This window comes from Pristiophorus japonicus, chromosome 17, assembly GCF_044704955.1.
Source record: "Pristiophorus japonicus isolate sPriJap1 chromosome 17, sPriJap1.hap1, whole genome shotgun sequence".
Classification (NCBI taxonomy): domain Eukaryota; kingdom Metazoa; phylum Chordata; class Chondrichthyes; family Pristiophoridae; genus Pristiophorus; species Pristiophorus japonicus.
In genome coordinates, this window is record NC_091993.1 from 70902604 (window position 1) to 70926277 (window position 23674).

General features: G+C 46.6%; 1 protein-coding gene across 3 annotated transcripts in view; it reads left to right on the plus strand.

Annotated features, from left to right (window-relative positions):
- LOC139227789 (transcriptional enhancer factor TEF-5-like) overlaps positions 1-23674 on the plus strand; it is a 498356-nt gene that overhangs the window by 15452 nt on the left and 459230 nt on the right. Inside the window, exons 1-2 of one of the 3 annotated variants that reach the window (XM_070858839.1) lie at positions 14066-14081; positions 16863-16930. The exons of 1 other annotated variant lie outside the window; for it this stretch is intronic. The gene's annotated coding sequence lies outside the window, so the exon portion shown is untranslated. Of the gene's footprint in view, positions 1-14065; positions 14082-16862; positions 16931-23674 lie in introns of those variants that run through there. One more of the 3 variants, XM_070858838.1, reaches the window with a different exon arrangement.

A 23674-nucleotide genomic window follows, 5' to 3' on the forward strand; every position in this document is an offset into this window, starting at 1 on the left:
CTATGGGGAAAGAGCGGGGGAGTGGGACTAGCTGGACTAGCCAGCACGGTCTCGATGGGCCGAATGGCCTCCCTCTGAGTTGTAAGATGCTGTGAATCATTGATCTCCGCAACAATTGAGAGAATTCGATCAGGAACGTCCCCAAGTGTGGTCCCCCGGCCCCTACTGAGTTAGCTGGTCGGGGCAGGGGCAGGACTGCTACAATCTCCTGGGTGTCCTTTGGGCACGGGAGGGAGAAAAAAGTCTGCGATTCTGCTCCTCGTCGCTGGAAGTGCACGTATGCTGATGTCAGTTGAGAGCAGGACCGGACTCTGATGTGATGGTCCCACTTCCGACCTCCATGGCCAATGAATATTGAGCAGTTGGCCAAGGTTCGAGACAACAACCTTGCGCTGCGGAACCCTATTACAGCAAGGAGTCCAAACCAGGGAGAAGCGAGGAGAAGCTACAGCAGACAAACAACTGCTGAGAAGCCTCCCTCTCAAGTGTGATTTCATTCCATTGTATGCAAACTGCATTATAACCTCCTGAAAGTTGTCGAACCGCTTAAAGAAAGATTTGCATTTATATAGCGCCTTTCACAACTGCAGGATGTCCCAAAGCGCTTCGCAGTACATTTGAAGTGGAATCAGTTATATTGTAGGGAAACATGGCAGTCAGTTTGCGCACAGCAAGCTCCCTCTCACAGGCAGCGAAGAAATGACCAGATAATCTCTTTTTTTAGTGATGACTTTTGGGCAGGACACCGGGAGAACTCCCTTGCTGTTCTCTGAATAGAGCCATGGGATCTTTTACCTCCACTTGAGAGGGCAGGCGGGACCTCGCATCTGAAAGATGGAAATCTCCGACAGTGCAGCGCTCACTCAGCACTGCACTGGAGTTTCAGTTTGGATTTTGTGCTCAAGTCTCTGGAGTGGGACCTGAACCCCACCACCTTCTGACTCTGAGGCGAGAGAGCTGCCCACTGAGCCACGGCTGACTGCTGTTTAATGTCGCTTCTGTATGGTGCGGCCCCATCCTTGCTTTGAACTGCTGTGCGAAGCTGTTGCACCGTGACTGTGTCTTCAGTGAAGAAACACAGGTGAATGTCCAAGACCCACGGTGCAGGACGCAGCCAATTGAAATGAGTTGGGGATAAGATGAGGTAAATCAGCCACACTTGACTTCTAAAACCCTGCAGATTAACAGAGAAAGGAAGAGTGAGGCAGTTTGGAGGCCCAGGGAGAACATAAGAACATAAGAAATAGGAGCAGAAGTAGGCCATTTGGCCCCTCGAGCCTGCTCCGCCATTCAATAAGATCATGGCTGATCTGATCATGGACTCAGCTCCACTTCCCTGCCCACTCCCCTTAACCCTTCACTCCCCTTAACCCTTCACTCCCCTTAACCCTTCACTCCCCTTAACCCTTCACTCCCCATAACCCTTCACTCCCCTTAACCCTTCACTCCCCTTAACCCTTCACTCCCCTATCGCTCAAAAATCTATCTATCTCCACCTTAAATATATTCAATGACCCAGCCTTCACAGCTCTCTGGGGCAGAGAATTCCAAAGATTCACGACCCTCTGAGAGAAGAAATTCCTCCTCATTTCTGTTTTAAGTGGACGGCCTCTTATTCTTAAACTATGCCCCGTAGTTCTAGATTCCCCCACGAGGGGAGATATCCTCGCTGCATCTACCCTGTGAAGCCCCCCCTCAGGATCTTTATGTTTCAATAAGATCACCTCTCATTCCTCTAAACTCCAATGAGTATAGGCTCAACCTGCCTAACCTGAGAGAATGAGCTTTCTTGCATTCACTACGCACGTGTGGTAGAGAAAGTGTGCAGGATGGTGCATCTGGAGCTTGGAGGAACCAGACTGCCCAGAGATATACTGCTGCAGAAAGACATAGCATCGCAGGAATTGTGAAGGGATCCTTTGCATTCAGCACCTACAGGCTGATCAGAGAAAAGCAGCTGTGTCACAGTGTAAATTATTGAAAGTGTAGACCATCAACGGATGCACCTGATACTTTGCCAGTATAGGAAAGCAGAGGCTGCTTGCAACAGGTGCCAAGCTGTACGGAGAGGCTTTCCCCAGGACTTTCGTAGGGAACTGCTTCTCAGTGCTTCAGTTACAGCCGGCGACCCCCGACCCCAGCAGGCGACCCCTGCCCTCCCGACCCCTATCCCCCCCCTCCCCGACCCCTATCCCCCCCCCCTCCCCGATCCCTATCCCGACCCCTATCCCCCCCGACCCCTATTCCCCCCCAACCCTATCCCCCCCCGACCCCTATCCCCCCCGACCCCTATCCCCCCCCTCCCCGACCCCTATCCCCCCCACCCCGACCCCTATCCCCCCCCCTCCCCGACCCCTATCCCCTCCCCTCCCCGACCCCTATCCACCCCCCCTCCCCGACCCCTATCCACCCCCCCTCCCCGACCCCTATCCACCCCCCCTCCCCGACCCCTATCCACCCCCCCTCCCCGACCCCTATCCACCCCCCCTCCCCGACCCCTATCCCCCCCTCCCCGACTCCTATCCCGACCCCTATCCCCCCCCTCCCCGACCCCTATCCCCCCCCTCCCCGACCCCTATCCCCCCCCCTCCCCGACCCCTATCCCCCCACCCCTATCCCCCCCATCGCTCCGGCCACAGCCGGCTCCTGTCTTGCTTGGACATAGAGGCTGAAAAGTTGCTTTATACTGGGGTACTGTGGGTGCTGCGGGTCAATTGAACGAAGATCAATAGATTAATGTCAGATAAGGGTATCCAGGGATATGGAGCAAAGGCAGGTAAATGGAGTACAGATCAACCCTAACCTCATTGAAGGATGGAGCAGGTTCGAAGGGCTAAATGGCCTACTGCTGTTCCTATGTTCCTTATTACTGTCCTGTGATGTGCCTTGGGAAGTTGTACTATGTTAAAGATGCTATATAAATGCAAGTTGTTGTTCCTAAGCCTCAGTCCAGTTGAATCGCAGTGCGTGCCTCGTCTATTATCTTCTGTCTAATTTCTAAGATTTGAGGGGTGCCATTTTGTTGTCTTGAGTTTTATTCCCTCTCCCACTTTCTCCCGTCTCTCTACCGAGTTTGTAAACCCCTTTTTACACACACACAACTGGTTCAACACAGTTTCTTGATCCCAAGACACTTAATGTGGGGAGGAATGTCACCATGTTGTCAGGGATGCCTCCTAAGATGAGGGTGAAGGCACGTGGCTGAGGGCAGCTTGTCGGGTATTTTATGGTTTGGCTTCTGTTTGTGGTGTGGGAGCGCTCAGTGCTGACACTCAGCGACACACCTGGAGCACAGGCTCACCCGACAGAAATGATATCTTCTCCTCGATGAGCAGAAACCCATTCGTGCCTTTTCACTGTGAACACACCGGGGCAAGTTTCCTGGATTTGGGCTCCTGGTATAGTTTCACCCAACAGGGGGTGAACACATGCCCTGGAGTTTCCTGCTGGGTGAAGCTGTGTGTTGGAAATGCAATAAGAACATAAGAATTAGGAGCAGGAGTAGGCCATTCGGCCCCTCTAGCCTGCTCCGCCATTCAATAACACCTCAACTCCACTTTCTTGCACTATCCCCATATCCCTTGATTCCCTTAATATCCAAAAATCTATCGATCTCTGTCTTGACTATACTCAGATTGAGCCTCCACAGCCCTCTGGGGTAGAGAATTCCAAACATTCACCATCCTGTGAGTGAAGAAGTTTCTCCTCATCTCAATCCATGGCCGACCCCTTATTCTGAGACTGTTCTAGATTCCCCAGCCAGAGGAAACATCCTCCCTGCATCTACCCTGTCAAACCCTGTAAGAATTGTGTATGTTTCAATGTGATCAAATGTTGTCAGATTTGCTCAAATTCCTTTGCAAAGTGAGCTGTTTGCCCTGGCTGCGTTTCTGTGAGACAGTGTTTATTAAAACCGCTTCTAATGATGGAAGTAAAATGTTAATGATGTACATCGCAGTTGATAAAATGGAGAATAGGAGAGATTATCTGCTGTGACCAACAGCACCAGCCGGACAATCTCGGCCTACCGATTCAAAACGGATCCTCAGTATCTCTTAGCAGTGTGGTCCACATAGTGACTTAACTGCAGGTTGGACAGTGGGCTAAGCATTCTGGGGACATTTTAGCAGGGTCAAAGGCCGCACAGGGGTAAAGACGATGTCTCCCTTTTAGTGCCCATTAAAAAGTCAGATGTGGTGGTAATTGAGTGTGGTGCAGTGTGCCCCTCAAGCAATCTGCCTCTTGCTGTTATGTGACGGGGAGCAGGGCACACTGGTGGGGTCTGCCATTTTGCCAATCCTCCAGGATTGTCTGGGAGTCTCCGGGAATTAAAGACTGATCGTCAGTACACCTGCTGCGAGCAACCCGAGAGAGAAACCAGAAGCCCAATAAAGAATTGCGCTTTAAACAATATCGGATATAGCGGGGACAAAATGGCTATTTGACTGTCGGGAACCATCCAGTCAGGTAATGAGTCTCTTTATTTCTCAGTTGAGTTGGGAAGGCGGTGCGCTGCGAGTATAGACGTGTCAGACAACCAATGGCGGGCGGGCGGTTGTTGGGGGGGGGGGGGGGGCAGGGGTGATGTGTCTAACCAGAGTTGGGAACCCCACCCACAGAGCATGACGCCAGTCGCCAGTGACACAAAGACTCGTGGGGAAGCCCGGTGCACTTCTCTGTCTCGGTACATTTACATGACTCTCTTTCTCACGCCCAACCTTGCCGCAGCAAATAATCCCGCAACTTAAAATGGGCTGAAGCTTGTTCCCTCCTCTCCGCAGTCGCCCTTTAGTCCGCCACTCAGTGTCAGCCTTGACACCCTGCCCTCGCCCCGGAGTCAGAAGTTTGTGATTTCAAGCCCCACTCTGGAGACTTGAGCGCATAATCTCGGCTGATTCCTCCGTGCAGTACCGAGGGAGCGCCGCACTGTCGGAGGTACCGTCTTTCGGCTAAAATGTTATCCTTTCGGGTGGATGTAAAAGATCCCATGGCGCTATTCGAAGAGGAGCAGGAGATTTCTTCTAGTGTCAACTGAAGAGGATGATCTGATCTTCGATCACTTTGTGCACAGCAAGGTTCCACAAACAGCAAATTGGCTGCTTCGTTTCCTGCGATACGACAGTGACGACAGCTGAGAAAGTACTGCCTTGGCCACAAAGTGCTTGGGGACGTCCTGAGGATATGAAAGGTGCTGGAAACGCAATTTTTTTTTCTCTCTCTCTACTTTCTGAAAGCAAACCTCTTTGCTCCCTTTCCATGCCTCCCCCAACAAAACACTGTGCACTTACTGTCTTTTCAAGTGTTGTCACCAGGAATTCGGAGATTGCAAGCCAGAAATTCCTGCGTGCTAACAGTCAGCAGTGTGGCCAGATGTTGCTGGAAATGGGAGTTGGCCAGCGTACAGATGGCTTTGAACCACCGAGAGGTGTGACTTTCACAGTTGCAGCTGCTTTCTGAAAGTTGCACCTTTTTAAAACTGTCAGATTAATTGCATTTCAAAATTGAAGCCGATGAACTGCTCCACCTTGGGGACATGCTCCAGGCTGCTGTTTGTCGGGAGTTACTGGCCGGCAAATCAGGACCTCCTGGAGATTCGACACCGCTCAGTGTCCAAGCCCAAGCTCTCGCAGTTATGCAGCACCTTCGCTGTGACGGAAGACGCGGAGGTGCTCGGCAGGTGAATGTGCGACCTGAGCAGGGGTGAAGTTGGAACTGTGAGCACTTGTTGACGGCCTGACGGAAGGGATTGCGTACCGCTCATAAGAAATGCTGCAAAACAGAATAAATACGCAGTCTGCATGCTGGGACAGTTTGGAACATGGGAACTGGGACGCGCTGCTGAAAGCTAGCTCTCTCTCTGTGTCTCAGCAGTAAGCAGACTGACCCAGCGACCTTTGGGCAGGATTGCAATCATGTTTTCGCACTGTAATGAGGATGGGAGGCGCTGTGCAACCAGTTTGGAATGTTACCCAAAATCTTCCATCCAAAATTTCGCATTAAGAATGTAAACGAAATTGGGAAGTTCGAGTGAGACAGAAGCATCAGTTCCAAGCCCTCCCACCCACTCTCTTCATCTCTTTGCTTCCAGACTGTCACTGTATTGGCCCTCTCCCACTCTCTGTTTCCCTTTCATTCTGACAACTACATTCTGTGCTCTACTTCCTCTTGTTAACTCTTCTCTTACCTTACTCTCTTCACTCGCTCCTTCCAAATCTCGGTTGTTTTGGCATGCTGCTGTCATCATTTATATTTCAACTTTTTCGTTGAATTTCATTTCAAATTCTTGCTCATCTGCAAATCCCTCCATGGTCTCCGGCACTGCCCATCCTTTGCAACCTCTTCCTACTCTGCCGTGCTCCATCAACCATCGCCTCCCACACCTGCAACATCCCTTCAGCCTGTCCCCCACCTCCCGATCTCCACTGCTCAGTCCGACTACCTTCCCTGTGAAAGGCCTGGGGCAGGTCTCCACATTACAGCTACAAGGAGAGTTACTGACGTGTTATACTGGTACGCAACAATGACAAGAACCCTCTGTGCTTGAAAGGCACAAAGTGGCCCAGCTGTGTTAGCTCTAATGCAAATAGTGGAAGGGATAAAATTCACCTCATGTAACGGGTAGAGCTCTTGGATTGAAAGTGATGTACACACATCCACCGGCTCATTAAAAGAGAAGAAATTTCTTTCAACATTTTATCTCCACACATACAGTCAAACCAGAAATCAGGCCCTATGTCGATATTACAGCGAACCTGGTTCCGATTCTCGGTGGAGTGTGATCCTGGTTCCGATTCTCGGTGGAGTGTGATCCTGGTTCCGATTCTCGGTGGTTCTGATTCTCGGTGGAGTCTGATCCTGGTTCTGATTCTCGGTGGAGTCTGATCCTGGTCCTGATTCTCGGTGGAGTCTGGTCCTGATTCTCAGCGGTATAAGAAGATAACGCAAGAAATAGGAGCAGGAGTTTTTTTGCTGCACCATTCAACCTGCTCATGGCTGATCTGATCTTGGCCTCAACTCCACTTCCCAGCCCGTTCACTATAACCCTTGATTCCCTTGTCTTTCAAAAATCTGTATGTCGCCACCTTAACATATTCAATGACCCAGCCTCCACAACTCACTGGGGTAGAGAATTCCAAAGTTTCACGACCTTCTGAGAGAAAAAATTCCTCATCATTTCTGTTTTCAAATGGGCAACCCCTTATTCTGAAACTACACCCCCTAGTTCTAGATTCCCCCACATGGGGAAGCATTCTCTCTCCCTCTACCTGGTCAAGCCCCCTGAGAATCTTGTATATTTTAGTAAGATCACACCTCATTCTTCTCAACTCCAATGAGTATAGGCTCAACCTTTCTTCATAAGAGAACCCTTTCATCTCAGGAATCAACCTCGTGAACCTTCTCTGAACTGCCTCCAATGCAAGTATATACCTCCTTAACTATGACCAAAACTGTATGCAGTACTCCAGGTGTGGTCTCACCAATTGCAGCAGGACTTCTCTGATTTTATACTCCATCCCCTTACAATAAAAGCCAACATTCCATTTGCCTTCCTAATTACTTGCTGTACCTGCATGCTAACTTTTTGTGTTTTATCTACAAGGGCCCCCGGTTCTCTCTGCTGCAGCATTTTGTAACGTCTCCCCATTTAAATAATTATTTGCTTTTTTATTTTTCCTACCAAAGTGGATAACCTCACATTTTCCCACATCTGCCAAATTTTTGTCCACTCACTTAGACTATCTATACCCCTTTGCAGATTCTTTACGTCCTCCTCACAGCTTGCTTTCCCACCCACCTTTGTATCACCAAATTTGGCTACATTACACTCGGTCCCTTCGTCCAAGTCATTAATATAGATTGTAAATAGTTGAGGCCCCAGCACTGGCCCCACTCATTACAATTTGCCAACCTAAATCTGACCCATTTATCCCGACTCTCTGTTTTCCATTAGTTAGCCAATCCTCTATCCATACTAATATATTACCTCCAACCCCGTGAACTCTTATCTTGTGCAGTAACCTTTTATGTGGCACCTTATCGAATGCCTTCTGGAAATCCAAATATACGACACCTACTGGTTCTCCTTTATCCACCCTGCTCATTACATCCTCAAAGAATTCCAGCAAATTTGTCTCACATGATTTCCCTTTCATAAATACATGCTGACTCTGCTTGAGTGTATTATGATTTTTTAAATGTCCTGCTTCGACTTCCTTAATAATGGACTCCAGCATTTTTCCAACATCAGATGTTAGGCTAACTTGTCTATAGTTTCCTGCTTGCTGTATTCCTCCTTTCTTAAATAGGGACGTTATATTTGCGTTTTTCCAATCCGCTGGGACCTCTCCAGAATCCAGGGAATTTTGGTAAACTACAACCACTATCTCTGCAGCCACTTCTTTTAAGACCCTGGGATGCAGGCCATCAGGTCCAGGGGACTTGTCCATCTTTAGTCCCTTTAGTTTGTCTGGTACTTTTTCTCTAGTGATAGTGATTGTTTTAAGTTCCCTCCTCCCAATAGCCCCTTATTTATCAATTATTGGGATGCTTTTAGTGTCTTCTACCATGAAGACTGGCACTAAATATTTGTTGAAAGTCTCTGCCATTTCCCTGTTTCACACTATTCATTCCACAGTCTCAGCCTCTAAGGGACCAACGTTTACTTAACCACTTTCTTTCTTTTTAATATACCTGTAGAAGCTCTTATTGTCTGTTTTTATACTTGTTGCTCGTTTACTCTCATAAACTATCTTCTCTCACTCTTTTTTTAGTTGTCCTTTGTTGGTTTCTGAAAATCTGCAAGTCCTTTGGCCTTCCACTATTCTTCGTAACATTGTATGCTTTTTTTTTCAATTTGATACCATCCTTAACTTCCTTAGTTAACCATGGATGGTTCATCCTTCTCAAGTCTTTCTTTCTCACTGGAATATATCTTTGAGTGTTATGAAATATCTTCTAAAATGTTTGCCATTGCTTGTCTACTGTTTTACCCTTTAATCTTTTTTCAAAGTGCACTTTAGCCAACTCAGCCATCAAACCTTTTCAATTGCCTTTATTTAAGTTCAGGACACTAGTTTGAGACCTAGCTTTCTCACCCTCAAACTGAATTTGAAATTATACCAGGCTATGATCACTCTTCCCAAGAGGATCCTTTGCTATGAGACCATGAATTAATCCAGTCTCATTACACATTACCAGATCGAAAATAGTCTGCTCCCTGGTTGGTTCCACAATGTATTGTTCTAAGAAAACATCCCGAGTACACTCTATGAACTCTTCCTCAAGGCGACCGTTGCCAATTTGATTTGTCCAATCAATATGTGATCCTGGTTCTGAGTCGCGGTGGAGTGTGATCCTGGTTCTGAGTCACGATGGAGTGTGATCCTGGTTCTGAGTCACGATGGAGTGTGATCCTGGTTCTGAGTCGCGGTGGAGTGTGATCCTGGTTCTGATAGTTGAGATCTGCATGTATAAGCACGCTTCCGAAGGTGGTCACCCCGCAGCTAAGGAGTCTGCAGGCAGAGAGGAAATGGGTGACTGCCAGACAGAAAAGCAGGAACAGGCAGGTTGTCCCCTGAGTGCATCTCTCTCTCCAACCAGCATTCTGTTCTGAGTTCTGGTGAGGGAGATGGGTCCTCTGGGAAGTACAGCCAGAACCAGTCCATGTCACCATGGGTGTTTCAGTCGCATGGGGAGGGCGGCGGCGGAGGGAGGGAGAAAGAAAGAAAGAAAGAAAGAAGAGTGGAAGAGCGATAGTGGTAGGGGATTCAATATTTAAAGGAGCAGGCAGGCGTTTCTGCGGCCGCAGACGTGGCTCCAGAATGATATGTTGCCTCCCTGGTGCTAGGGTTAAGGATGTCACTGAGCAGCTGCAGGACATTCTGAGGGGGGAGTGAGAACAGCCCGAAATCAATGTCCATATTGGTACCAACGACTTGGGTCGAAGAGGGTTGAGGTCCTGCGGCAGAGTTTAGGGAGCTAGGAAAGAGATTAAAAAGCGGGACCTCATGTGAGTGAGTATAGATCAGATGCATGCGTGGCTGGAGAGATGGTGCAGGAGGGATGGCTTCAAATCCCTGGGGCTTTGGGGCCGGTTCTTGGGGAGGTGGGACCGGTACAGGCCGGACGGGATGCATCTCAACAGCGCCGGGGCAAATGTCCTCGCGGAGAGTTTTGCTTATGCCGTTGGGGAGGGTTTGAATTTGGCAGCGGGATGGTCATCAGGATGTAGCATTGGAAAGGAGAAACAAAGGACACAAATGATTGGGAGATGGATAGCACTAAAGTAATACATAGTCTGAGCCCACCTAATAATTTACTAAGAGAGAACACAGGAGTGCAGCGAAGGTTCACCAGACTGATTCCTGGGATGGCAGGACTGTCGTATGAGGAGAGATTGGGTTGACTAGGCCTGTATTCACTAGAGTTTAGAAGAATGAGAGGGGATCTAATTGAAACATATAAAATTCTGACGGGGTTGGATAGACTGGATGCGGGGAGGATGTTTCCCCTGGCTGGGTAGTCTGGAACAAGGGGTCACAGTCTCCGGATATGGGGTAGGAAATTTAGGACCGAGATGAGGAGAAATGTTTTCACTGAAGGCAGTGAACCTGTGGAATTCTCTACCACAGAAGGCTGTGGACGCCAAGTCACTGAATATATTTAAGCGGGAAATAGATTTCTAGAAACAAAAGGCATCAAGGGGTATGGAGAAAAAGCAGGAATATGGTGTTGAGATAGACGATCAGCCATGATCATATTGAATGGCGGTGCAGGCTCGAAGGGCCGAATGGCATACTCCTGCATCTACTTTCTATGTTTCTATGAGACCTGGCTCAAAAAAGGGCAGGATTGGGTACTAAATATTCCTGGATATAGGGTGTTCAGGAAAGATGGGAGGTGATTTGGCAGTATTGGTTAAGGAGAATGTTAGTGCTGGAGAGAGAGGATGTCCTGGAGGGGTCAAGGACAGAATTTATAAGGCTAGAGTTAAGAAATAATAAAGGGGCCATTACACTATTATTGGCCACCAACTAGTGGGACAAATATGGAAGAGTAAATTTGCAGAGAAATTAGAGATGCAAGAACTATAGAGTAGTGATAATGGGGGACTTCAACTATCCTAATATAGACTGGGATATTAACGATGATGATGATGAAAGGGCAGAGAGGGGGAAGAATCTCTGTAGTGTGTTCAGGAGTACTTTCTTGATCAGTATGTTTCAGGCTCAATGAGAAAGGAGGCATTGCTGGATCTGGTTCCGGGGAATGAGGTGGGTCAAGTCGAGCAAGTGTCAGTAGGGGAATATTTAAGGAACAGTGATCATAAGGTTTAGATTAGCTATGGAAAAGGACAGGGAGCAATCTAGAGTGAAAATATTTAATTGGAGGAAGGCAAAATTCAGTGGGATGAGAACAGATCAGGCTCTGGTAAATTGGAATCAAAGATTATATCGGATATACGGCACAGAAACAGACCATTCAGCCCAACCATTTATGCTCCACTCGAGCTGCCTCCCATCTTTCCTCATCTAACTCTATCAGCGTAACCCTCTATTCTCTTCTCCCTCATATACTTGTCTAACCGCCCCTTAAATACATCTCTACTATTCACCTCAACCACTCCCGGTGGTAGTGAGTTCCACATTCTCACCACTTTTGGGTAAAGAAGTTTCTTCTGAATTCCCTATTGGATTTCTTGGTGATCTTATATTGATGGCCTCTAGTTATGTTCTTCCCCACAAGAGGAATAATTCTCTCTCTATCCACTACATCCAAAGCTTTGATAATTTTAAAGACCTCTCTTAAGTCACCCCTCAGCCTTTTTGCAAAAGAAAAGAGGCTCATCCTATTCATCCTTTCCTGATATATATATGTATACCCTCGCATTTCTCACATCATCCATGTAAATCTTCTCTGCACCCGCTCCAGTGTATCTCTATCCTTTTTATATGTCGACCAGAACTGTACACAGTGCTCCAAGTGTGGTCTAACCAAGGTTCGATACAGGTTTAGCATAATTTCCCTACTTTTCAATTCTACACCTCTAGAAATAAACCCTAGTGCTTGGTTTGCTTTTTTTATGGCCTTGCTAACCTGTGTCACAACTTTTAGCGATTTGTGTATTTGTACACCGAGATCCCTTTGTTTCTCTAGACTCACCAAGACTCACCCTCCAAGTAATAAGTGCCCTCCCTAGTCTTTATAGCAAAATGTAACAACTCACATTTATCTGTGTTGAACTTCATTTGCCAATTATATGCCCATTCTGCAAGTTTATTAATGCCCTCCTGTAATTTGTTGCAGTCCTCCTCAGTATTGACTATTCCCCCCCCTACTTTGGTGTCATCCACAAATTTAGAAATTGTGTTTTTAATTCCAAAGTCTAAATCATTAATATAAATTGTGAACAACAGTGGTCGCTTCACTGATCCTTGTGGGACACCATAACCCACCTTCTGCCACTGTGAACAGCTACCCTTTACCCCTACTCTTTGCTTTCTGTCTTGAAGCCAGCTAGCAATCCATTCTGGTACATGTCTCCTGACTCCGCATTCTCTGACAATTGTTCATCAGTCTATTATGGGGTACCTTATCGAAGGCCTTTTGAAAATCTAGATAAATTACATCTACTGCATTACCCTTGTCTCCTCTCTCTGTTACCTCTTCAAAAAATTGAATAAGGTTGGTCAAACAAAACTTGTTCCCTTTTGACATCCATGCTGACTATTCATTATTGTATTTTTGGTTTCTTGATCTTCTATTTTCTCCTTTTAGGAGGGATTCCATTATTTTTCCTGCCACCGATGCGAGGTTGACTGGTCTATAATTCCCTGGACATGTTCTATCCCCCTTAAGTATAGATATTATGACAGCTATCCACCAGTCCTCTGGCACTACACCTTTTTCTAACGAGTTATTAAATATGTATAGTAATGCCTCTGCGATCTTTTGCCTAGATTCTTTTAAAATGCGTGGATGCAATCCATCCGGACCAAGGGTTTTATCCTCTTTGAATTTAATTAGTTTATTTAATATATCCCCTTTTAAAAAATTTTAAATGCACCCATCTCATTATTAATCTCATCATCCAATGTCATGCCCACCTGTTCTATCTCCCTGGTTAAATACTGAAGTGAAATAATGATTTAATATTTCTGCCATCCCTCTATTGTTACCTGTCTATCCCTTAATGTATTATCCTGTCTATCCCTTAATGGCCCTATTCCCATCCTAACTTTAAAAAAAAATTATGTGCCTGTAAAATATTTAACTATTTTGTTTATGCTGCTTGATAATTTAATTTCATAGTTCCTCTTTGCCTTCCTAATTGTTTTTTTTTACTTTTCTCCTAATCTCTTTGTATTCTCCCTTATCCTGCACTTCCCTGCTGTCTATGTACCTAATGTATGCCTCTTTATTTACCTTCAATTGTTTCCTTATGGCTTTATTCACCCATGGAGTCTCAGTGTTTAGTTTGTTATTTCCTTTTAGCCGAGTATATTTTTCCTGCACTCTGTTGAACACAGTTTTAAATGTTTCCCATTGTTGTTCTACATCGTTGTTTGCCAATATTGTTGCCTATTTTATTTTCCCGGGTTCTATTCTCAGCCCCTCAATCAGCTTTTTTCCAATCTATTAAATTGTTTTTTTTGTCATACTTATAACCTTCTCAATTATCGTGAAGCATATTATATTATGGTCACTATTGCCTAGATGTTCCCCAAATTTTATTTCCCTTATCTGTTCTGGTTCATTCCCCATTACTAGATCCAATAGTGAATCCTCCCTTGGGCTTTTTACATATTGGGTTAGAAAGGAGTCCTGTTCACATTGTAGGAACTCCATTCCCTTATCCCCTTTACCTACCTCTTCAGCCCAATTAATATTGGGGTAGTTGAAATCCCCCATGATTATTTTATGTTTTTTACTCATTTTCCTAATTTGTCTGCATATTTCTTCCTCCACCTTTCTCCCACTATTAGGTGGTCTATAGACTACGCCTGGCAAAATTGGCAGGCAAAACTGTACTGGAACAATGGGCTGCCTTTAAAGATGGAAATAGTTCGAGTACAGTCGAGGTACATTCCCACTAGGGGGAAAGGTAGGGCAACTAAAGTCAGAGCTCCCTGGATGATGATAGAGATAGAGAGTAAGATGAAGACAGCTGTCAGGTTGAGAATACATCTGAGAATCAGGCTGAATATAGAAAGTTCAGAGGAGAAGTGTAAAAGAAAATAAGAGGGTCAAAGAGAGAGTAGGAGAATAGAATGGCAGCGAACATAAAAGGTAATCCAAATGTCTTCAATAGGCATATAAATAATAAACGGGTGGGAAGAGGAGGGGTGGGGTCGATAAGGAACCAAAATAGAGACCTATACATGGAGGCAGAGGGTACGGCTGAGGTACAAATTGAGTACTTTGCAACTGTCTTCTTCGAGGAAGAAGATGCTGCCATAGACATAGTGAAGGAGGAGGTAGAGGAGATACTGGATAGGATACAAATTGATAAAGACGAGGTACTAGAAAGGCTGGCTGTATTTAAAGTAGATAAGTCACCAGGACCGGATGGGATGCATCCTAGGACGCTGAGGGAAGTGAAGGAGGAAATCGCGGAGGTACTGGCCATAATCTTCCAATCCTCCTTAGGGATGGTGCCAGATGACTGGAGAATTGCACATGTTACACCCTTGTTCAAAAACGGTGTGAGGATAAACCCAGCAACTACAGGCCAGTCAGTGGACAACTGTGGATTAGTTCAGGAAAGCCAGCATGGATTTGTTAAAGGCAAATCGTGTTTAACCAACGATCGAGTTTTTTGATGAGGTAACGGAGAGGATTGATGAGGGCAATGTGGTTGACATTGTGTACGTGGATTTCCAAAAAGCTTTCGACAAAGTGCCACATAAAAGGCTTGCCAGCAAAGTTGAAGCCCATGGAATAAAAGGGACAGTGGCAGCATGGATACGCAGTTGGCTAAGTGACAGGAAACAGAGAGTAGTGTCATCAAAATTTGCAGATGACACAAAACTTGGAAGTATAGTGAACAGTGAGGAGGATAGTGATAGACTTCAAGTGGACATAGACCGGCTGGTGGAATGGGCAGACACGTGGCAGATGAAATTTAACGCAGTGAAGTGATACATTTTGGTAGAAAGAATGAGGAGAGGTAATATTAACTGAAGGGTACAATCCTAAAAGGGGGTGCATGAACAGAGAGATCTGGGGGTATATGTGCACAAATCATTGAAGGTGGCAGGGCAGGTTGAAAAAACATTTTAAAAAGCTTATGGGGTGCTGAACTTCATGAATAGAGGTATAGAGTAGAAAAGCATGGAAATTATGATGAACCTGTATAAAACACTGGTTCGGCCTCAACTGGAGTATTGTGTCCAATTCTGGACACTGCACTTTAGGAAGGATGTGAAGGCCTTGTAGAGGGTGCAGAAAAGATTTACAAGAATGATTCCGGGAATGAGGGACTTTAGCTATGTGGTTCGACTGGAGAAGCTGGGATTGTTCTCCTTAGAGCAGAGAAGATTGAGAGAATATTTGATAGAGGTGTTCAAAATCATGAGGGGTCCAGACAGAGTAGAGAGAGAAACTGTTTCCATTGGCGGAAGAGTCGAGAACCAGAGGACACAGATTTAAGGTGACTGATAAAAGAACCAAAGGTAACATAAGAAAAAACATTTTTACACAGCGAGTGGTTATGATCTGTGATGCACGGCCTGAGAGGATGGTGGAGGCAGATTCAATCACTGCTTTCAAAAGGGAGTTGGATAAGTACCTGAAAGAAGAAAGTTTGCAGGGCTACGCAGAAAGAGCGGGTGAGTGGGACTAGCTGAGGTGCTCTTGCAGGGAGCCAGCACGGGCTCGACGGGCCGAATGGCCGCCTTCCGTGCTGTAACCATTCTATGATTATCCTAACTCATACCATATTCTATTCATGCATCACCTCTGTGCTCGCTGACCTACATTGGCTCCTGGTTCGGCAGTGCCTCAATTTTCAAATTCATATAGTTGTTTTCAAATCCCTTCAAGGCCTCGACACTCCCTAGCTCTGTAACCTCTTCCAGCCCTCCAACCCTCCGAAATCTCTGCACTCCTCCATTTCCAGCCTCTTGCACATCCCCAATTTTAATCGCTCCACCATAGGCGGCCGTGCCCTCAGTTGCCTAGGCCCTAAGCTCTGGAATTCCCTGCCTATACTTCTCCGCCTCTCTATCTCTCCTTCTGATGCTCCTGAAAACCTACCTCCATCTGTCCTATTATCTCCTTATGTGGCTCGGTGCCAGGACTATGTGAAACATCAATTGCTCTGTTTCAAATTAATGCGTTTTTAAAAACATTTCTTGCTAGTTAGCTACAGAAATCCCTTTTTATCTAATTGTTTTCTTTGGTGGGGGATGTTAGACTTTTGAGATCATTATGATGATGGGGGGGATGGAACATTTATTCACTTTTGGGAGCCAGAGAGCACAGAAAGCTAGTTTGCCCTGACCTCAGCTTTAGAAGCGTAGCTATTCTACACTAGTGTATTCGTTCTAAATTTCACACAAACTTATCTTCTGGTTTGGGACTTATTTATCCAAATCAGTGCAGTGTTTTGTTGTAGTGTCATTCCCAACAAGAACTTGGTTGACAGTGCTTCAAACGCATCTTATCTTGAACCTTTACAGGTAGCATGGTGAAAAGGCTGTCATCCCAATTGGTTTGCTGGATTGTTTGTGTATGTTTCAGTGAGATCACCTCTCATTTTTCCAAACTCCAGAGCGTTTGGGCCCAATCTAATCAATCTCTCCTCATAGCACAACCCTCTCATCCTAGTGAACCTTTGTTTTTTTTCCATTTATTCGCAGCCCAGCCCTAACTAATGAAGAGTCAAACACTTTGCTGTGGACCTGGAGTCACAAATAGGCCAAACCGGGTAAGGACAGCAGGTTTCCTTCCCTAAGGGGCATTAGTCAACCACATGGGTTTTTATGACAATCTGGTATTGCTTACTAGCTTTTTTTTGTTCTAGATTTATTTAATTAATTGAAGTTAAGTTCCCAGTTGCTGTGGTGGGGTTTGAACACATGTCGCCAGGTTTAGTCCATGCCTTCTTGGATTGTTAGTCCAGTAACATAACCACTATGCTACCGCTACAGTTCCCATTCGTTGCACTGTCTCGAAGGCAAGTATATTCTACCTCAGATAAGGCGACCAAAACCGTGCACAGTTCTCCAGGTGTGATCGCACCAAAGCCCTTTACTCTTGTACTTCAACCCCCTTGCAATAAAGGCCAATGTGCCAGTTGTCTTTCTCATTGCTTGCTGTACCTGTATGCTAACTTTGTGTTTCCTAAATGAGGACAACTAAATCTCACTGAACACCAACGTTTATTAGTTCCTTACCATTTGAAAAATATTCTGCTTTTCTATTCTTCCGACCAACCTCCTATTTCCCCACATTATACTCCATCTGCCATTTTATTGCCCACTCAATTAACCTGTCTATATCCCTTTACAGGCCCTTTGTGTCCTCCTTGCAGCTTACTTTCCCACCTAGCTTTGTATCATCAGCAAACCTGGATACATTGCAATCAGTCTCTTAATGGAACTCATTAATATAGATTGTATTCATTAATATAGCTGTGGTCCAAGCACTGATCCTTGCTTCACCCTACTAGTTACAGCCTGCCAACCGAAAAATTACCCGTTTATCCCTCTGTTGTCTGTCTGTTAACCAATCCTCTTATCCATGCTAATATATCACCCACAACCCCATGATTCCTTATCTTGCATAGCAATCTTTTATGTGACATCGTATCAAATGCCTTTTGGAAATCCACTGGTTCCCCTTTATCTGCCCTGCTAGTTAGGGACTTCAGTTTCGCGGATAAACTGGAGAAGCTGTGGTGGTTGTTGTTCTCTTTATTTAGAGCAGAGAAGGTTGAGAGGAGATTTGATGGAGTCCTAGAAATTTACAGCACGGTAGGAGGCCGTTTCGGTCCATCGTGTCCGCGCCGGCCGACAGAGCTATCCAGCCTAATCCCACTTTCCAGCTCTTGGTCTGTACCCCTGTAGGTTACGACACTTAAAGTGCATATCCAAGTACCCTTTAAATGTGGTGAGGGTTTCTGCCTCTACCACCCTTTCAGGCAGTGAGTTCCAGACCCCCACCACCCTGTGGGTGAAAATAATTCTCCTCATATCACTTCTAAACCTCCGACCAATTACTTTAAACCTATGCCCCCTGGTTATTGACTTCTCTACTAAGGGAAATAGGGCCTTCCTATCCACTATATCTAGACCCCTCATAATTTTATACACCTCAATTAAGTCTCCCCTCAACCTCCTCTGCTCCAAAGCAAACAACCTCAGCCTATCCAATCTTTCTTCATAGTTAAAATTCTCCAGTTCAGGCAACATTCTCGTAAATCTCCTCTGTACCCTCTCTAGTGCAATCACATCTTTCCTGTAGTGTGGTGACCAGAACCGCACGCAGTACTCTAGCTGTGGCCTAACTAGTGTTTTATACAGTTCAAGCATAACCTCCCTGCTCGTGTATTCTATGCCTCGGCTAATAAAGGCAATTATCCTGTATGCCTTCTTAACCACCTACCTTATCTACCTGTCCTACCTTCAGGGACCTGTGGACCTGCACTCCAAGGTCCCTCTGTTCTGACCATTTATTGTGTATTCCCTTTCCTTGTTTGCCCTCCCCAATGCATTACCTCATACTTCTCTGGATTGAATTCCATTTGCCACTGTTCTGCCCAGTTCATTGATATCTTCCTGCAGTCAAAGATTTCTTTTTCATTAACAACCACATGGCCAATTTTGTATCATCTGCAAACTTCTTAATCTTACCCTATACATTCAAGACCAAATCATTGATATTTTCCACAAAAAGCAAGGGACCCAACATTGAGCCCTGTGGAACCCCGCTGGAAACAGCCTTCCATTCACAAAAACACCTAACGACCATTACCTTCTGCTTCCTGCGTTTGAGGCAATTTTAGATCCAACTTGCCACTTTGCCTTGAATCCCATGGGCTTTTACTTTTGTGACCAGTCTGCCCTAGAGATGCTCAAAATTATGAGGCATCTGGACAAAGTAGATAGGGAGAAACTGTTCCCATTGGTGATTGGCAGAAGAACTAAAGGCGACATGAGGGAAAACTTTTTCACGCAGCGAGTGGTTAGGATCTGGAATTAACTGCATGAATTGTGTTTTATTTAATTGTGGCTATCAAAAGGGTATTGGATAAGTAACTGAAGGAAATAAAATTGCAGGGCTATGGGGAAAGGGTGGGGGTGTGGGACGAAATGAAGTGCTCTTGCAGAGAGCCGGCACAGGCTCGATGGGCCGAATAGTGTCGTTTTCTGTCGTAACCATTCTGTCATTGTATGATTCTATGAGTGTGATCCTGGTTCTGATTCTCGGTGGAGTGTGATCCTGGTTCTGATTCTCAGTGGAGTGTGATCCTGGTTCCGATTGTCCGTGGAGCGTGATCCTGGTTCCGATTGTCCGTGGAGCGTGATCCTGGTTCCGATTGTCCGTGGAGTGTGATTCTGATTCTCAGTCTCTGAATGTGCGCAGATGCAGGCGTCGTCCGCATACTGTAGCTCAACGGCGGAGGTTGGGTTGGTCGTGGAACTGGCTTGGAGGCGGCGTAGGTTAAACGGCTTCCCACTGATTCTGTAGTTTAGTTCCACTCCAGTGGGGAGCTTGTTGACTGTGAGGTGGAGCATGGTGGCGAGGAAGATTGAGAAGAGTGTTAGAGCGATGACGCAGCCCTGTTTGACCCCGGTCCAGACGTGAATTGGGTCTGTAATGGATCCGTTGCTCAGGATCACAGCCTGCATGTCGTCGTGAAGCAGGCGATGGATGTTGACACAATTTTTGGGGGCATCCGAAATGGAGAAGGACGCTCCATAGATCTTGATGGTTGACAGTGTCAAAGGCCTTTGTAAGGTCGAAAAAGGCCATGTATAAAGGCTGACGCTGCTCCCTGCATTTTCCCTGCAACTCTCCTTCACCAGCCTGTCACTGCCGCTCAGCACTGCTCTCCAATCATCAAGATCCATGATGCGGCCCTAGACAACATGGACCATTTCCCATATCTCCAGTGCCTCTTATCAACAAAGGCAGACATTGATGCGGAGATGCAGCATTGCCTCCAGTGCACAAGTGCAGCCTTCGGCTGTCTGAGGAAAAGAGTGTTTGAAGACCAGGCCCTCAAATCTACCACCAAGCTCATGGTCTACAGGGCTGTAGTAATACCCACCCTCCTGTATGGATCTGAGGCATGAATGATGTATAGAAGGCACCTCAAGTAGCTGGAGATATATCACCAACGATGTCTCTGGAAGATCCTGCAAATCCCCTGAGAGGACAGGCGCATCAACATCAGTATTGAAGCACTGACCACACTTGATCAGCTTCGCTGGGCAGGCCACATAGTTCGCATGCTAGGTACGAGACTCCCAGAGCAAGTGCTTTATGCGGAGCTCCTTCACGGTAAACGAGCCAAAGGAGGAGAGCGGAAACGTTGTAAGGACACCCTGAAAGCCTCCCTGGTAAAGTGCGACATCACCACTGACACCTGGGAGATCCTGGCTGAAGACCGACCGAGGTGGAGAAAGTACATCCGAGAGGGTGTTGAGCTCTTCGAGTCTCAACGCAAAGAGCGTGAAGAGGCCAAGCGCAGACAGCGGAAGGAGCGCACGGCAAACCAGCCCCACTCAACCCTTCCCTCGACCCACCTGTCCCACCTGTAACAGGGTGTGCGGCTCTCGGATCAGACAGTTCGGCCATCAAAGAACTAACTTTGGGAGTGGAAGCAAGTCCACCTCGATTCCGAGGGACTGCCTATGATGATGATGATTCTCGGTGGAGTGTGATCCTGGTTCTGATTCTCGGTGGAGTGTGATCCTGGTTCTGATTCTCAGTGGAGTGTGATCCTGGTTCTGATTCTCAGTGGAATGTGATCCTGGTTCTGATTCTCAGTGGAGTGTGATCCTGGTTCTGATTCTCGGTGGAGTGTGGTCCTGGTGCTGATTCTCGGTGGAGTGTGATCCTGGTTCTGATTCTCGGTGGAGTGTGATCCTGGTTCTGATTCTCGGTGGAGTGTGATCCCGATTCTGATTCTCAGTGGAATGTGATCCCGGTTCTGATTCTTTGTCAAGTGTGATCCTGGTTCTGATTCTCGGTGGAGTGGAGTGTGATCCTGGTTCTGATTCTCGGTGGAGTGGAGTGTGATCCTGGTTCTGATTCTCGGTGGAGTGGAGTGTGATCCCGGTTCTGATTCTTTGTCGAGTGTGATCCCGGTTCTGATTCTCGATCGAGTGTGATCCCGGTTCTGGTTCTCGGTGGAGTGTGACCCCGGTTCTGGTTCTCAGTGGAGTGTGATCCCGGTTCTGGTTCTCAGTGGAGTGTGATCCCGGTTCTGGTTCTCAGTGGAGTGTGATCTCGGTTCTGGTTCTCATTCTCAGTGGAGTGTGATCCTGGTTCTCATTTTCAGTGGAGTGTGATCCTTGTTCTGATTCTCATTGGAGTGTGATCCTTGTTCTGATTCTCATTTGAGTGTGATCCTGGTTCTGATTCTTTTTCGAGTGTGATCCTGGTTCTGATTCTCGGTGGAGTGTAATCCTGGTTCTGATTCCCGGTGGAGGGTGATTCTTGTTCTGATTCCCAGTGGATTGTGATTCTGGTTCTGATTCTCGGTGGAATGGAGTGTGAGCCTGGTTCTGATTCTCGGTGGAGTGTGATCCTTGTTCTGATTCCCGGTGGAGTGTGATCCTGGTTCTGATTCTTTTATCGAGTGTGATCCTGGTTCTGATTCTCGGTGGAGTGGAGTGTGATCCTGATTCTGATTCTCGGTGGAGTGGGGTGTGATCCGGTTCTGATTCTCGGTGGAGTGGAGTGTGATCCTGGTTCTGATTCTCGGGGGAGTGTGATCCTGGTTCTGATTCTCGGTGGAGTGTGATCCTGGTTCTGATTCTCGGTGGAGTGTGATCCTGGTTCTGATTCTCGATGGAGTGTGATCCTTGTTCTGATTCTCGGTGGAGTGTGATCCTGGTTCTGATTCTCGGTGGCGTTTGATCCTGGTTCTGATTCTCAGTGGCGTGTGATCCTGGTTCTGATTCTCGGTGGAGTGTGATCCTGGTTCTGTTTCTAAGTGGATTGTGATCCTGGTTCTGATTCTCAGTGGAATGCGATCCTGTTTCTGATTCTCAGTGGAGTGGAGTGTGATCCAGATTCTTGTTCTCAGTGGAGAGTGATGCTGGTTATAGTTCTCATTGGTATGCGATCCTTGTTCTTATTCTTTGTCGAGTGTGATCCTGATTCTGATTTTCTGTCGAGTGAGATCCTGGTTCTGGTTCTCAGTGGAGTGTGATCCTGGTTCTGGTTCTCATTGGAGTATGATCCTTGTTCGAATTCTCAATGGAGTGTGATCATTGTTCTCATTCTCAGTGGAGTGTGATCCTTGTTCTCATTCTCAGTGGAGTGTGATCCTGGTTCTGATTCTCGGTGGAGTGGAGTGTGATCCTGGTTCTGATTCTCGGTGGAGTGGAGTGTGATCCCGGTTCTGATTCTTTGTCGAGTGTGATCCCGGTTCTGATTCTCGATCGAGTGTGATCCCGGTTCTGGTTCTCGGTGGAGTGTGACCCCGGTTCTGGTTCTCAGTGGAGTGTGATCCCGGTTCTGGTTCTCAGTGGAGTGTGATCCCGGTTCTGGTTCTCAGTGGAGTGTGATCTCGGTTCTGGTTCTCATTCTCAGTGGAGTGTGATCCTGGTTCTCATTCTCAGTGGAGTGTGATCCTTGTTCTGATTCTCATTGGAGTGTGATCCTTGTTCTGATTCTCATTTGAGTGTGATCCTGGTTCTGATTCTTTTTCGAGTGTGATCCTGGTTCTGATTCTCGGTGGAGTGTAATCCTGGTTCTGATTCCCGGTGGAGGGTGATTCTTGTTCTGATTCCCAGTGGATTGTGATTCTGGTTCTGATTCTTTGTCGAGTGTGATTCTGGTTCTGATTCTCGGTGGAATGGAGTGTGAGCCTAGTTCTGATTCTCGGTGGAGTGTGATCCTTGTTCTGATTCCCGGTGGAGTGTGATCCTGGTTCTGATTCTTTTATCGAGTGTGATCCTGGTTCTGATTCTCGGTGGAGTGGAGTGTGATCCTGATTCTGATTCTCGGTGGAGTGGGGTGTGATCCGGTTCTGATTCTCGGTGGAGTGGAGTGTGATCCTGGTTCTGATTCTCGGGGGAGTGTGATCCTGGTTCTGATTCTCGGTGGAGTGTGATCCTGGTTCTGATTCTCGGTGGAGTGTGATCCTGGTTCTGATTCTCGATGGAGTGTGATCCTTGTTCTGATTCTCGGTGGAGTGTGATCCTGGTTCTGATTCTCGGTGGCGTTTGATCCTGGTTCTGATTCTCAGTGGCGTGTGATCCTGGTTCTGATTCTCGGTGGAGTGTGATCCTGGTTCTGTTTCTAAGTGGATTGTGATCCTGGTTCTGATTCTCAGTGGAATGCGATCCTGTTTCTGATTCTCAGTGGAGTGGAGTGTGATCCAGATTCTTGTTCTCAGTGGAGAGTGATGCTGGTTATAGTTCTCATTGGTATGCGATCCTTGTTCTTATTCTTTGTCGAGTGTGATCCTGATTCTGATTTTCTGTCGAGT